Source organism: Agrilus planipennis, unplaced genomic scaffold (genome assembly GCF_000699045.2).
Source record: "Agrilus planipennis isolate EAB-ADULT unplaced genomic scaffold, Apla_2.0 scaffold160, whole genome shotgun sequence".
Lineage (NCBI taxonomy): Eukaryota > Metazoa > Arthropoda > Insecta > Coleoptera > Buprestidae > Agrilus > Agrilus planipennis.
The window spans coordinates 282,419-297,764 of NW_020440798.1; the positions used below are offsets into that span (position 1 = coordinate 282,419).

At 38.2% G+C, this 15,346-nt stretch overlaps 1 pseudogene; it reads right to left on the reverse strand.

Annotated features, from left to right (window-relative positions):
* Nucleotides 1–1,025: 1,025 nt before the first annotated feature.
* LOC112906157 lies at nt 1,026–5,541 on the reverse strand (annotated as a pseudogene).
* Between the last annotated feature and the right edge of the window lie 9,805 nt (nt 5,542–15,346).

Genomic DNA, 15,346 nt, shown 5'->3' on the forward strand with positions numbered 1-15,346 from the left:
GCGTCTGTGGTTAAGGTAAATGATTTTGAAAAATCGGGATATTGGAGAATCGGTTCACAACAAAGGATATTCTTAAGGGATTTAAAAGCCGCTTGTTGTTGACTGCTCCAAAGAAAGGCAATATCCTTTTTTAAAAGTTTGGTAAGCGATTGTGATAGCTTTCTGAATTTTTTTTTTGAAACACCTATAACACCCAGCAAGACCTAAGGATGACTTAATACCCTGGGGATTTTTAGGGATAGGAAAATTTTGTACGGAGGCGGCCTGTTTTGGATCTGGTTTCACTCCAGAATCGGTAATTGAATGTCCTAAGTACATAACCTCACGTCTTAAGAATTCGCACTTATCGGGCTGAATTTTGAGCTTGAATTCTAATAATTTTTGATATATTTTCTGAAGTTTGAAATTATGGTTCTCGATAGTGTCGGCATGAATAAATATGTCGTCCAGATAGACGAAACTCTTAAGTTCATTTAAACCTGAAAGGATTGTATTCATTAATCGCTGAAATGTAGCAGGTACATTTCGGAGACCAAATGCTGTTTTATCTGCGTCATTCGAATTCATTTTGATCTGGTGAAACCCGGAAGTTAAAACAATAGTGGTAAAATATTTAGAATGACTTAATTGACCTAAGATTTCATTAATACTTAGTAATGAGTAACTATCCCCTACAGTTTCCGATTTAATTTATAATAATCTATCTAATCTAACACGCTATTTGTTTTCTCCTGACCCGTCTAGCTTTTAGAGACAATACAGATTGAATTGTTCCACGATGAACATTGAAAAAAGCATAACATAATGTACAAAAATGATTTTCGACATGGTCAATACCATGCAAGGTAATTTTGTGATCTTCGTAACATTCTACTTCCGGTTCAAGATTAGAAATTTTAATTAAAGAGATGTCAACTCCAGTATCTATTAAAAATTTTGAAGTTTCTGAACTTAACTCATAAATCTTAATATTAACAAAAGTACTGATTGATTCTAAATTTACATTTACTTTTCGTGATGTTGATTCAGTTTGTATTGTTCGTGTTGTTCTCGTCCCGGCTGTTTGACGAGAGCCCTGTGAGTTTAAAGACAACTGATTGGTATTAGTTGAACCACTAGGACCTGGGTTATTTGAAACATTATTTTGATAACGTATTTTAATGTTGTATTCCCGTTTCCTGCATTCTTTAATCAAGTGCCCAATATTTTTGCAATATGCACAGACTTTAGTTTGTTTATTTGTATTATTTGAATGTGAATTTTGTTTATCATAATTGTTTGTTCGAAAATTATTATTAGAAAATCATGAAAAAATGTTATCGTGACTGGTATTTAAATTTTGAAAGTGTCTTATATTTGGTGGTCTAGAATTACTTTTATTGAAATGACAATTGAAGCTTGTATGCCCTGGTTTGTTACAAAATTAACACAATCCAGCTTTAGAATTATTAACATTTTGGTACTTCTGAATTTCAAATTTAGATTTAAGTTGCTGCTCTTTCTTCAAAGCTACTGCTATAGCGTCTTCTAAAAATTCTGGTCTTTGTGATTTAACTATAACAAATAAGCTACTTTTTAATCCTTTGATGAAAACATTTAATGCCTGACTTTTTAGTAAACTCACACACGCTTCCCTAGTCTCCCTACCTAAACTAGGATCTAATGTATTTAATAATTTTATGTAGCAATTTTCTACCTTATTGGTGTAGTCGTATGAGATGTGACTAACAAAAGTTGTGGTTCTGAGAGGAACCGATTTTATAATAGGGTTGAACACATTTCTGCATCTATGATGAGTTCTGACACTATTGCAGCATCCGAATAAAAGTGAGCCTGGTGTTAGACTGATTTATTCAATTATTTAGACGCTATTTATATAAAAATTATTTACATTGGCTTAATGGCAATAGTTTGTTCAGCAGTTTACATGTGTGTGTGTGTAAATGTCTATGACCTAGTTAGTCGCACTGTACCGCGATTTTACTCGGCACAAATGATGAACTTTAATTATTACACATTTAATTTGTTTAATGCTATACCGAGTGTTCCCACAGGATCCCCCTTCCAGTGAGGAACTATGTGGTTTAACCTTTTGGATATAGCTTGGGAAATGTACTCGACGACCGGACCGGGTTGTTTTATGTGCTGGTCGATCGTCCATTTTATTCTTTGTAGGTATAGGTTGAGGATACTGTTCATCTGTCACGATATACGCTGGTTTGAGTCTCTGGATAGATACTGCTTTGTTTCTGTCGGATGTGTGAATTTACCTGAGTTGTAGGGATTGGTTAGAGTTGAGATATTTTTGAAGTTCCCTGTCGGATTCCTGCGCAGAAGAAATGGCTTTGTAATCAACGTGTGTTGATAACCCAGAGATTCGTGAGAGTGTGTCGGCAATAAAGTTATCTTACCCAGAAATATGTTGAATGTTCGTTGAGAACTGGCTAATGAAACTGAGGTGCCGTGACTGGGAGAGCATTTGTCAGGGGTCTGACGGAAATCAAAGGTAAGGGGCTTGTGATCTGTAAAAATGATGAAGTCACCAGCTTCGAAAAAATAGCGAGAAGTTATCTGTCGAATATGCTGTATTTAGCTTCAGCGTTCGAGAGTTTAAGGGAAAAAATGCAAGGGGTTCCCAGGTTCCACTGTGGAATTGTTGTAACGCAGCGCCCAAGCGATGGTCGGATGCGTCACAAAAAATTGGTAAAGTAGCATCTGGTTGCGGATTAAGCAATATTCCGTAGGAATGCAGGCGAGTAAATAAGGTGTGTAAATGCTGCTTGTGCTGTTCAGCATTTTCCGATGCGCCCAGTATATCGTCAATGTATGCAAAACAGAAGTCAAGACCGTGTAACACTTCGTCGATAAAGCGTTGGAATGTTTGGCTGGCGTTGCGTAATCCAAAAATCATGTACGTAAACTCGAACATACCAAACGGTGTTGTAATTGCTGTTTTTGGGATGTCTTCTTCTGCAACTGGAATTTGGTTATAAGCTCGAACTAGGTCGATAGTAGAGAAAATTGTCTTGTTTGTTAGTGCATGTGTGAAGTCGTCAATGTTGCGTACAGGATATCTGTCTGGGATTGTTCTCGCGTTGAGAGAACGGTAGTCTCCGCATGGGTGCCATTCATCGTTTTTCTTTGAGACTACGTGTAGTGGCGATGCCCAGGGGCTGAAGGAGAGACGTGCGATACCCAGTTGTACCAACGTTTCAAATTCTCTCTTGGCTGCAGAGAAACGGTCCGGAGCTAAACGTCGTGGTTTACATGCTACCGGTGAACCGGGGGTAGTATTGATGTAGTGCCTTGTTGAGTGTTTCAAAAAAGTGATCTGCCCGCTGGGTCGAGATAGTGAGGGAAAATGCTGAAGTATCTCGTGGTATGCAGAAGTGGTCGGTTTCGTTTCTGTAACAAGACTGACGGAAGGTTGACTGCAGTTGATTAGTTGACCAGAGGTGGTGAAGTGTGTGAGTCGATCCAGGAGTCGTTGGCTGCTTAAGTTTACCAGCAATTGGTAGTGTGCAAGAAAATCTGCAATTGGTTTGGTGACGTCAGCTATGATGAAACGCCACGGGAAACATATTCGTAGGCCTAAATCGAGAAACAGACCAGACAACCATAAGTTGCTATGTTGGTGCCGTTTGCTGCTTGTAGCGTGAACGTGGATATCTGATGTGACCCAGGTATTAGTGACTTGGGATACCCGCAGATATCAGCACCGGTGTCGACTAGGAATTTCTGATGTGTAGGTTTGTCAGATACAAGTAGGCGACGCTGCGTTGTATGGACCTCAGTCGTTGCCATATGAGGATTCCTGGTTGATTTCCTGTTGTCTTCCGTCATGGTGGGATGAGCTAGTGTGCCTTACCCTTGACCATTTACCCTAATATTGTGGTTAGAACGCTGTCGGGGTAAAGAACTGGGTGAATTTGAACGGTGTTGGTTCTTCGATTTTATTGACATGTGTCGTCTTATATGGTTTAGATCCATCTGGAGTGCCTTACCTTGTTGGTGAGTTGTTGGATGGTATCGTGCTAGGAGTAGGCGTGGCCGTAGCTGCCATCATGGACTGTATTTGACTTGCTTTCATGATGCAATCAGCTACCTCTGCTGTTTCATCCAGATTCTTACTGCGCATAGTTGCGATGATGGCTTGAATATTAGGAGGAAGACGACTTGGCCAAATGGTTCGTAGTAAATTCTCCGACATTGTGGTTCCGGCCAGACCGCGTAGCTGGCGCAGAAATCGCGTGAGTTTCCTGTCTCCCAAATCTCCTGGCTCGTGGAGTTGTTTCATCCGTATTTCTTGGGAGATGCCCAGCCGACGAATGAGTGCTGCCCTGATGGTGGCATATGGTTTAGTCGCCGGGGGGTTGACAATGATATCACGCACTTCCGCCGCATAGCGAGGGTCAAGGTTGCCTAGCGCATACCCAAACTTTTTTGATTCGGACGTAATTTCGGCCTCAAAACTGCGGTCGACCATACAAAACCAGAGTTCGGGATCGGACGGCACGAAGGGTGGCAATTTGACGTCTAGTTGGTCAAGGGACATGGTGAATAGCGGCGTGTTGTGGCAAGGTTGGGCGTCACGTTGCGGCTGTGCGGTTCCGAAGGGGGACCAATGTAGTCCTGATGAGGACTGGCTGGTGGAGAATGTGTTACGGACGAGACGGTGGCTTGAATGGCAGATCATCTTCAGAAGATTCCGGCTGTGGTCACCAATGTCAGGGGTTGAAGGTGGAAGTTGGGCAGCTAGTTGTAAGCGGGCAAGACGACGACGTTCTTTCTTTCGTTGACGGCAATTCAGATAACGGTTTCGGCATTTTGAGGACGCGACATGATTAGGCGTCTACGTAGTTTATTACTGTCCATATGTTCTTTAGTCGGGGTCATCACTGTAGTTTATTAGTGTCCATATGTTCTTCATCGGGGTCACCACTGTTTCACTGTAGTTCATTAGTGTCCATATGTTCTTTAGTCGGGGTCACCACTCAGAAAGTATGCCCAAAGGTAGTTTAATAGATCTATCAAAAATGTATTCATTATTGGTTAATTTATGACAGAAATTGAGTATTGTGAGCTTTTTATATGGATTTTTATTATTCATCAGCGTTATTCACTTTTATACCCACTAATTGTACTGCCCAATATTCATACTGACTAACATAACTAATCACATTTTCATCTTGGTTTTGTTTACATCTATTCAACTCTAACTGCCACTGTCCTATCGTTCCCATTTCAGCATATACGTCAAGTAAATGATTTTTTAAACTATTCCAATCATTAAATGTTCTATTCCTTATTAGAGCTCGTGCATTATCTGTTAGTTTGGTGTCTATTATAGCTTATAAGATAATCCTAAATTCTGGTTTAACTAACCGCCTTGTCACAGTTATCTGAAAATTCCTGTAATTTAGATTTCGTACCGTCGAACTTAATTAGCATTTTTTCAGCTTATTCTAAAGGGACATAACAGCATGATGTAGAAGTTTCTGCGTTCATAATTTCTTCGGATATATCAGGATACAGAGACATAAGCACAAATTCAACGATATAGACTTACAGGATTAAGAAGATGATGATCTGCATCCTATTCGATGTAGTTTCAGAATCCCTAGAGTTTCTTTCGATCCGTTTAAAGGGATAGACCACGGCTGCTTCAATTTCCGTTGTTGCGTTGTAAGATTACCAGGTAGTCTCTTGTCTTCTAAGGTAGCTGATGATATGGTAGATTGTGCGGTTGGATGAAATTCCTTGAATCTTGTAGACACTGGTTGAATTCTTCTTTTTCCAAGGCGCCAACAAAGTATCCCACTCCTGACACCAATTTAGTTTTGTTGTAATGAACTCTGATAAGTTTACCACTCAAGGATGCAGAATGAAACTCTCGATGATGATTTCTTTATATTTTAATCACTTATTTTACACACAATTGCTAAGATACAGAGATTGAAGAATTGGAAGATATAGAGGGTTGACTTACAATTTGAAATTTGAACTGGAACTAGTAGTATGACTTCTTTGATTCTGATAGTGACTGACATTGTTTACTTTCTTATAACATCTTACTTTCTATTGTCATTTACTTATCTAGTTTTCAATTTAACGTTGGAAAGCTATTNGCAATATAGTTTAACAGAGAGCATTTCACATTTAGATCACACAACTTTGGAACCAGTTTATCATAAAAAATACAATCATTACTTATATTTCCGTCATGTGTCCCAAAATCTTTGGCCTTTACAAATTTTTTCGTTGAACCGATACCTGATGCAGAAATACGATTTCAATATATTAAACAGTTAATGGAAGCAAGGGTGTGATCGAGCCCCTTACCTGAAAGCGTTGCTTTTTTCCAGTAATATTTTATAGCAGTCGCGGCAGGCTCCTCGCTTCGACGGTCAAGTCACATTAAAAACGCTATAGAATGTTTACAACCACTTTTGCTAGCGGCACAGTCTTCACATTCAATGTACAAAACTTCTCTATCTTGTTCATTACATTTTAAAGCACAGTAGTATGGTGTGGAACATACTCGATGTTCTGGAGTGATTTTACTGTACAAATATCACTTTCTCTTTTAACTTTTACATATCCAATAGCGTCGTCGTCGTAGCTGTTTCTAGCCGATCTACAATAAAATAAAATAAACATAAGTTAATTTAATACATAAAAAATAAAATACATAAAGATTCACTTATCTACGATCACATTACAAAGGAAATAACTATGGGAGGTTTCTCATCTTAGATTAATAATATTTAATAGGTGTAGTCGCGTGCATCCAAATCATAATCTACTTTTGAAAACTATTTTATGAGCTCAAATTTTTAAAAGTTTAGGACTTCTGGTACACGATTAAAAAGCTTCAATTAATTTAATAGACCCAATGACATTCTTCATTGTCGATAGTGTAATAAGCAATAATAATAACAGTAGTAATAATAAAATTATGAAGTCTGTAGACAAAGTGGTCAAAAAGGGACTTAAACTAATCTAAATCCATAAGATAGAAATATTTAAGTTTAAAATTGTGTCGTGAACAGGAAAAAGAGTCCGTTGAATTGAACCTCTTGCGACGAAAACAATAAATAATCTTGTTGACATCAAGAAAGAAGAAGAATCGCTAACGTTGCTGTCTAATAATAATAATAAAAATAAAAACAGGGAACAGCAACTTTCAACGCCATATTAAAAAAAACAATAGATATTTGTTCAACGTCTCACGATCCAAATAAAGGTACATCAACAGTAGATTATGAATAAAGACAAGGGGAAAAAAACGGAAAAGAAGAAAATCTTCATTTGCAACAGCAACAGCCCCAACATACAGAAATGATGTTGAATGATGATAATAAATGCAAATAGTAGTGCTGTGGAATATTTGAATCAGTATCCACCATTAGCAAAAGGATATATAGAGGGATTTTTTAAAGGTAGTTTAAATGAATTCGACACCACATACGGCATTAATTTTAATCATGCAGTTAATAAATTGACTATGGGAAATAGTGAACTGGTAATTGATGATGACAGTAACGTAAAAATAAAGAATGTTCTTTTCCGTGGAACACCCGGTTTATTTGAATTAATATTAAAAAGTGCACCTACCGGTTACAAAAAAGAATAATTTACCCCACTTTGTATTTGACATACAGTAATAGGTTAAAATCAATTATTGTAAAGAAATTCGGGCACTCAAAATGCTCTATCGATATTGGTGCTGGTTTCATGTTTACTACAGAAGGTGACCATGATATAGAAAATAGACGAGTATGTAACGTGAAATCTCCCATTAATCCTAACGATGCGGTAAATAAAAATTACTTTGATAACAAGTTACATCTTGTTCAGAACAGGATCGATCATGTTATTGCATGTGTACAAACAACGATTGATTCTAAAATTGCAAGTAGCACTGATCGTTTACAAACTATAATAGAGCAGACAATTGGTGAAGTTTTACAAAAAGAAAAAGGAAATACAAAGACATTTGGTTTAAGAATGATGGATGATTATAAAACTGTTTTTATGGGCTTTTAAGGAACAATTGTATAAAATACATAATCAACGTCATGAATTAATGCCACGTCACGTGCAAGAATAGAAGGCTTTTGTTAAGGATGCAATTTATTTAAGTAATGGGCCCTAACACCCAAACCATCCATATAATTAAAAACAACACAGCAGCGTTACCGTTAAGGCCAGTAAGTAGTTACCTATATTTAGGATGTTCTTTTCAATTTAATTCAGTATAATAAGTACCGTGAAACAGACAAGAAATACCATGGAGCAGATAAGAAGTGAAATATCTAAAATTAATAAAATGTTGAAAAGATTGAAAGAGAAAAATTAGTTATTGAAGCATTTAAGTTCTGAAGAGATAGCGGTTCTACCAAGACAGTTGCTATGCCTAGCTCAGTCGGCAGGGGTTCTTCACATAAAAATATTATGTTTGTGCAATTAAAACAAGTTGTTCTAAGCTCATAAAACATATAATTCATAAAAGGCAACTACCAACTACGGAACACAATAAAATCAAGTAAAAACCAAAACATAAAAACAAAAGCAAATGATATAACTTACAGATACAAATGTTGAACTAAATACCCTACAAAAATGTCTCTTTTCAATCCCACCTTCGTCCAAATTCCAGGTTGAGGGTCCAGAATTGTATTAATCTTGTACCAGTCGTTTCACTGTGGCGGTCAACCGCCGTCTGCCTCACCTGGTATCAACCCTCGCCGTACATCCGTCTGGATCCCCTCTTTTGTGCGGCTCGCTTTGAACTTCTGAAGCACATCACAGTATTTATTAAATCATATTGATTACCTAGATCGTTATTCTGCGTGGGACAAATTGCCAAAACATTAAAGGGACGATGAAGAATTCAAACAAGAATACCCCTCTTTGGAGCATTACAAAAAGGGTTTAGAGCATATTGACGGACCCGCCCCATCGAGAAAACATTGCACAGATTGTTGTATAAATAGATTTCAAAAGAGAGAAAACAATAAGCAACAACGATAGAACCAACAGCAGCACCAGCAGCAGCAGCGGTAGCAAAAGATAAAGCAGTTCCAATTAACTAACGTCATAAATGTTCCCAAAAGAAAACAACGAATTAACTTTTCGACGGACAAAATCGACTTTTTTAAAAATTTATTAATATTACAAAAAAAAAACTTATCTAGACTACAAGAAGTTACAAACAAGATTGAACATGAACTGTGTGAAAAAATGGTTTTTTATATCCTAGTTGCTTGCACAGCAAAATGAGCCACGGCGATGATTTTGATGATACATGTAATACCTTTGTAATAGCAGGTGTGCAATAGGTATACCGTGAGATAATTAACGTAAAACGCAATGTGATTCATGAAGTTCATCGACCTGCTAGAAAAACTTTTCAACGCTGACGTGTAATAATTAAAGGTTTACCAACTTATATCAAAGTGATCTAACTGATATACAAGATTATGCAAAAAGAAATGATAATTGTGGATTTATTTTGAATTTTATAGATTGTTTTTCAAAATATATGTGGGTGCGACCGATAAAACATAAATCGGCAAATGAGGTTACGCAAGCAACGCATTCCATCCTTCAAACTTTCCATGCCTATCCTCAAAATTTAAAAACTAACCATGGTAAAGAGTATTATAATCGTCACTTTAAATCTTTAATGGAAAAATAAAAAATTAATCATTATAGTTGTTATTCAGTAAAGAAGGCATTCATCTTTGAGCGTATAATTACAACTATTAGGGGGTTTTAAATAAGTAAACACTTAGTAATAATATTTATATTGTTCAACACTTAACACTATTGATTAATTTAATTCTGTACACTTAACTATTATAAATGCGTCAATCGCGGCGGACCCCGGAGTGTGCAGGCAGGGCTCGTTGGTATTATTAACGTCCAAAGTGACTAGATCCCGGAGGACACACAGGAGCTATTAGTTAGAGACCAACCACCCTTCCTTCGATAGTGTGACTCCTTAAATATCAATCTGGGTGCCAGGAAGGGAAGGGGTGGCTAGGCAACACCGTCCTAGTAGTAAGGGTAGCGATCGGCGGTGGTCGATGGTAGCTGATGGCGCTATCGGAGAGGGTGGTCCGGAGAGTGGTACTATCACGGGTTGTGACCGCAAAGTTTACAATCGGTTAGATTACAACTCTCCCCATACAGAAGCGCTGGACGTCTCGGTCGTGCCTTTGGGATTCTTCTTCGGGCGTCCTCTTTGACGTAACGGGATGATAGGCTGTGGCTCTATTGTTCCATCGGGCGTAAACAGCCGAAGGGCAGACACATGATACACTCTAAGAACTCGAGTGGGTTCCTCGGTGGAGGAGATCTCATAACTGCAGGATCCCCTGGCAGCCAAAGTTTGGTATGGACCGTCTCTTCAAGGAGCGAACTTGGCAGTTCGTTCGCCAAGTAAGCAAAGCTATTACTGGGTGGGTGGTGATCATGACTTTATTACCAGGTTCGAAGGTGGATNTCTTTTGATAATTTTGTAGCCTGATAGTCAAGTTTATCAATTTCTACTAGAATAGGGTTTAAATCATAGTAGTGAATTAGTGTTTTCATGTAGTCTTGAGCTCTAGCTTTTCCTAATTTTAAAGGTATTAGGCCTGAATTATTTTCCAAATTTTTCACGGTTATTTCATTCTGAAGTCCCAGAACAATGGGAATCCTGAAAATATAATTAACTATTAAAATCATATGTTTTTCTAAGTGGGCGTTTTATATTGTCCATGTGTACTTTATTTTGCGTGGGTGTTTCTATTGTTTTGTGCTCCTCGTTAACTTTCGTTATAATTGTCGGTTTTTCAAACTTATTCGCGGTTTTCTGTCGCTTATGCTGTTTAACGAATGTTTTGACCTGTGGTTTGAATATTTTCGGGTCATCACGATTTTTATTTAATTTGGCAATTAATTTTTCTTTATTTTGAGTCAAAGTTTCATTTAATTTGGAATATAACAGTTTTGTTGTCTCTCTATGATTTTGTACATAGTCGCTTACAAGCATTTCATTAATATCAATATTAAATGGATCGCTGTTATCAATATGACCACTAATTATATCGATTGGTTTCATTTTTGTTGCCGAATGTATAGAATAATTGTAAGCTAGTATTGCGTACATTAATTTCTTTTCAATAGGTGTTTCGTTAGGACCTTGTAAATTTAATAATCGAACGTGTTCTATTAAAGTTGAATGTAGTCTTTCGACAGGACTATTTGACTGCGGATGATTTGGAGAACAAAAATGAACTTTTATTTTATGTAATTTTAACAAATCTGAAATAACTGCGTTTTTGAATTCAGTACCATTATCAACAATGATCTGTTTAGGAACACCATGATGGGTGAAAAAGTTTATTAGACTATCAACAATTTGAATAGAAGCTAAACTTGTGAGTGGATATGCTTGTGCATATTTGGAGAAGGAATCAATTATAGTTAGAAATTTTGATTTTTCTAATGTAAAGGTGTCCATGTCAATTATTTCAAATGGTTTTGCTGCTGTTGGAGTAACGTTCATTTGGATTTTAACAGGATTTCTTTCATATTTACTTTGTTGACAAATATCGCAATCATTTATATAGGTTTGAATTGATTTCTTCATATTCGGCCAATAGTATATAGTTTTGATTTTAAGCNAAACTTATCTAGACTACAAGAAGTTACAAACAAGATTGAACATGAACTGTGTGAAAAAATGGTTTTTTATATCCTAGTTGCTTGCACAGCAAAATGAGCCACGGCGATGATTTTGATGATACATGTAATACCTTTGTAATAGCAGGTGTGCAATAGGTATACCGTGAGATAATTAACGTAAAACGCAATGTGATTCATGAAGTTCATCGACCTGCTAGAAAAACTTTTCAACGCTGACGTGTAATAATTAAAGGTTTACCAACTTATATCAAAGTGATCTAACTGATATACAAGATTATGCAAAAAGAAATGATAATTGTGGATTTATTTTGAATTTTATAGATTGTTTTTCAAAATATATGTGGGTGCGACCGATAAAACATAAATCGGCAAATGAGGTTACGCAAGCAACGCATTCCATCCTTCAAACTTTCCATGCCTATCCTCAAAATTTAAAAACTAACCATGGTAAAGAGTATTATAATCGTCACTTTAAATCTTTAATGGAAAAATAAAAAATTAATCATTATAGTTGTTATTCAGTAAAGAAGGCATTCATCTTTGAGCGTATAATTACAACTATTAGGGGGTTTTAAATAAGTAAACACTTAGTAATAATATTTATATTGTTCAACACTTAACACTATTGATTAATTTAATTCTGTACACTTAACTATTATAAATGCGTCAATCGCGGCGGACCCCGGAGTGTGCAGGCAGGGCTCGTTGGTATTATTAACGTCCAAAGTGACTAGATCCCGGAGGACACACAGGAGCTATTAGTTAGAGACCAACCACCCTTCCTTCGATAGTGTGACTCCTTAAATATCAATCTGGGTGCCAGGAAGGGAAGGGGTGGCTAGGCAACACCGTCCTAGTAGTAAGGGTAGCGATCGGCGGTGGTCGATGGTAGCTGATGGCGCTATCGGAGAGGGTGGTCCGGAGAGTGGTACTATCACGGGTTGTGACCGCAAAGTTTACAATCGGTTAGATTACAACTCTCCCCATACAGAAGCGCTGGACGTCTCGGTCGTGCCTTTGGGATTCTTCTTCGGGCGTCCTCTTTGACGTAACGGGATGATAGGCTGTGGCTCTATTGTTCCATCGGGCGTAAACAGCCGAAGGGCAGACACATGATACACTCTAAGAACTCGAGTGGGTTCCTCGGTGGAGGAGATCTCATAACTGCAGGATCCCCTGGCAGCCAAAGTTTGGTATGGACCGTCTCTTCAAGGAGCGAACTTGGCAGTTCGTTCGCCAAGTAAGCAAAGCTATTACTGGGTGGGTGGTGATCATGACTTTATTACCAGGTTCGAAGGTGGATCCCGGTTGACGACGTCGATCTTGGATTGCTTTTTGTCGATGCTGTTCCTTCTCTTGGTTGTCGCGAGCTTCTTGGAAAGTGGCAACCATCTTCAGGAGTCATGGAGTAACTTCGGGAATGAAGTATTCGTTCTGGGCTATCGTTCTGATATCACGAACGATCTTGTAGGGAGTGCGTAGCTCACGTCCAAAAGTGAGATAAGTGAGATACGCGGCTGAGTATCCGATTGACTGGCATCGGGCCTTATTGAGAGCAAATCTGATGCTAGGAAGTTTCTCTGGCCAGTTTTACCAAAATGGACAGCTGGGTCTAAGTCACGATTCTCAACCATGTTGGAAGGCGGATGGTAGACGGGGGTAAATCTTTGCTAAATATCCAGACAGTAGCATATTTTCTGCATTACTGAGCTGATAAATTGGGTCCCGTTATCAGAGATTATTCTCCTGGGGATTCCGTAGCGAAGAAAAACTTTTTTTACCATGGTCCACGAGCAAGCATCTGCGGTAGCTTAAATCAATGGGAATAATGCTACCCATCGTGAGGCAGCGACTTCTGTAACTAATATCCACGTTTCTCCATTTGGGCCTGGTGGTAGCGGCCCAAATATGTCGATTGCGAGAACCTCAAAGCGTTACTTTAGGACCGGAGTCTGTAGTAAGCCGGGTGACTTCTGATTATCGGCATTGTAGCGTTGACAGGCTCCGCATTTTAGTACATACTGGTGGACAGCCTTCAGGAGTCCCGGCAAGTAAATATACTGACGGATCTTGTGAAATGTGTGGTCTACTCCATAATGGCCGGCAGTTGGTGTGGCGTGGAATTCCTCTAGCAGTTTGTCCCGGGCGATCCGGGGAACAACATACGGGGCTTCATCATTCTTGCATTCAGCAGCGTAGCAATAAAGTATGCCGTGTGAATGTAACCGCGGGACACCCATACGGTGTATACGGTTTTCCTGGAACCGCTTACTTAAGAATTGGTGCAGAGGTTAAGGCCCGCTTCAGTTTCCCGAAGGCGGATTTCTGCGTTTCTAGGTATGAAGCGACGGAACCAATTACATTTTTGTAGAATTGTCCTCAGTTGTCAAAAGTTTCGAGGTTCAGGCATTTCTAAGACAGCCTTTAGCTTGCCGGGGTTGGGGCGAATCCCGTTAGGTTTAATAACGTGTTACAGGTATTTCACTTCGGCACATACAAAATACCACTTGTCGCGGTTCATTCGCAGTTGATATTCCTCCATGCGCTCGAAGCATTGTCGTAGCTCAATGATGTGGTCCTGGAAGATGCGTGACAATATGATAATGTCATCCAAATAGACCAGTATGTGTGTGGCTTCTAAACCTGTTTTGAATTTATCCATAAGTGGTTGGAAGCTTGAAAGAGCGTTGCGCAAACTAAACGGGAGTCGGGAGTACTGAAAGATCCCTAAGGGGGTGGTAAACGCTATTTTTTATTGGTCGTCGGGATGGACCAAAACTGATGGCAACCAGATCGCAAATCCATGGTCGACATATAGGCGGCTCCTCCCATGGCGTGTACCAAATCCTCCAATCTAGGTAGAGGAGGCCTGGGCAAATGCCGAATCCAGTCCGCGGTAGAATTTTGTCTGGCCCGTGAAGCATTGTATATATTATTATTAAAAACACAAATATTAGTTTTTGTCTAACATAAATTGGTGCATAAAGAATTTTAGATAAAATATTAAGCAATACTTATACACATTATCAGGGCCGGTGGGAGCCAAAATTTTCTCTTGGACAACCGCTCTTTTCAGCGCCTCCTATTCGAAAATATAATTATGATAATTGAACAATTACAGTATGTATAATAGTCGCACAATTTTATTAGTTATTATACTTATTATATCACATTATTGCATGAATAAACAAAATAACTTAAATCTAAAGCCGCCATTTTCTCCTGCGATATAGTAGAACGCAAGTTATTTTATATTAATTTTAATTTGGAGAAATATCTTTCCGCAATAAATTCGCCGAAAATTAAACGAAATAAAAGCAGATATAGATCTACTGAAGGTGCATGCATCGTAAAACACTAAAGAAATAATGAAACTGAAACTGATGTATTTGCTTAACATATTTTTCAATTCGAAGAGTCTGAACTAATTTTCTCAAAAGTTATAAAAAAACAGCGGCTTTTTGCCCGTTGTAACTTATTGTTGCAATTCCAAGTAACGTTTGATCGACTTCCTTACTATATGATTTTTTTTTATTGGTGCCATGCTTTCTGCGAAAATAAACTTAACTGACAAAAGAAATTTCCTGAAAGCATAACATTTTCTTTTTATAACTATAGTAAGTTAGTTTTGCTTATCACTTTGTTC